The sequence below is a fragment of the Anopheles stephensi genome, unplaced genomic scaffold (genome assembly GCF_013141755.1).
Source record: "Anopheles stephensi strain Indian unplaced genomic scaffold, UCI_ANSTEP_V1.0 ucontig197, whole genome shotgun sequence".
NCBI classification, from domain to species: Eukaryota; Metazoa; Arthropoda; class Insecta; order Diptera; family Culicidae; genus Anopheles; species Anopheles stephensi.
This window is the reverse complement of record NW_023405121.1, coordinates 32,501-34,474: the sequence shown is the minus strand read 5'-3', so window position 1 is coordinate 34,474 and position 1,974 is coordinate 32,501.

Here is a 1,974-nt window from a genome sequence, read left to right as displayed (position 1 = left end):
AGTGACGGATTTCTGGGACTTAGAAAAAAAATGTGCTCTCAGGCACATTATATGTTTCATACACACATGATTTTCATTCTTCATACTTGTCCCCGTGCCGTATATGGGAGGACCGGGGGAACATGTCTTCGTAAGTCGTGATGTTCAGTGACGGATTTCTGGGACTTAGAAAAAAAATGTGCTCTCAGGCACATTATATGTTCATACACACATGATTTTCATTCTTCATACTTGTCCCCGTGCCGTATATGGGAGGACCGGGGGAACATGTCTTCGTAAGTCGTGATGTTCAGTGACGGATTTCTGGGACTTAGAAAAAAAATGTGCTCTCAGGCACATTATATGTTCCATACACACATGATTTTCATTCTTCATACTTGTCCCCGTGCCGTATATGGGAGGACCGGGGGAACATGTCTTCGTAAGTCGTGATGTTCAGTGACGGATTTCTGGGACTTAGAAAAAAAATGTGCTCTCAGGCACATTATATGTTCCATACACACATGATTTTCATTCTTCATACTTGTCCCCGTGCCGTATATGGGAGGACCGGGGGAAGATGTGTTTGTAAGTCGTGATGTTCAGTGACGGATTTCTGGGACTTAGAAAAATAAATGTACCCTTAGGCACATTATTTGTATCAATAATTGTATCCCCAGCCTTTCATGGGGAACTTTTCCGTATTCCCGGACTTGTACATTTTTCGGGTTCCACCTCCCGACAATGTATCTCTACTGTGCATTACGTACCTTATAACGCACGGCACCCATTGGGTGACTCCACTTAACCATCTTTCGATAATGCCCGTGTTGCAGATATAATCCCAACACCTACCAGGCTTTATATGTACATCGAACGTTACATACGATGCACCCCGTATTCCCGGACTTGTACATTTTTCGGGTTCCACCTCCCGACAATGTATCTCTACTGTGCATTACGTACCTGATAACGCACGGCACCCATTGGGTGACTCCACTTAACCATCTTTCGATAATGCCCGTGTTGCAGATATAATCCCAACACCTACCAGGCTTTATATGTACATCGAACGTTACATACGATGCACCCCGTATTCCCGGACTTGTACATTTTTCGGGTTCCACCTCCCGACAATGTATCTCTACTGTGCATTACGTACCTTATAACGCACGGCACCCATTGGGTGACTCCACTTAACCATCTTTCGATAATGCCCGTGTTGCAGATATAATCCCAACACCTACCAGGCTTTATATGTACATCGAACGTTACATACGATGCACCCCGTATTCCCGGACTTGTACATTTTTCGGGTTCCACCTCCCGACAATGTATCTCTACTGTGCATTACGTACCTTATAACGCACGGCACCCATTGGGTGACTCCACTTAACCATCTTTCGATAATGCCCGTGTTGCAGATATAATCCCAACACCTACCAGGCTTTATATGTACATCGAACGTTACATACGATGCACCCCGTATTCCCGGACTTGTACATTTTTCGGGTTCCACCTCCCGACAATGTATCTCTACTGTGCATTACGTACCTTATAACGCACGGCACCCATTGGGTGACTCCACTTAACCATCTTTCGATAATGCCCGTGTTGCAGATATAATCCCAACACCTACCAGGCTTTATATGTACATCGAACGTTACATACGATGCACCCCGTATTCCCGGACTTGTACATTTTTCGGGTTCCACCTCCCGACAATGTATCTCTACTGTGCATTACGTACCTTATAACGCACGGCACCCATTGGGTGACTCCACTTAACCATCTTTCGATAATGCCCGTGTTGCAGATATAATCCCAACACCTACCAGGCTTTATATGTACATCGAACGTTACATACGATGCACCCCGTATTCCCGGACTTGTACATTTTTCGGGTTCCACCTCCCGACAATGTATCTCTACTGTGCATTACGTACCTTATAACGCACGGCACCCATTGGGTGACTCCACTTAACCATCTTTCGA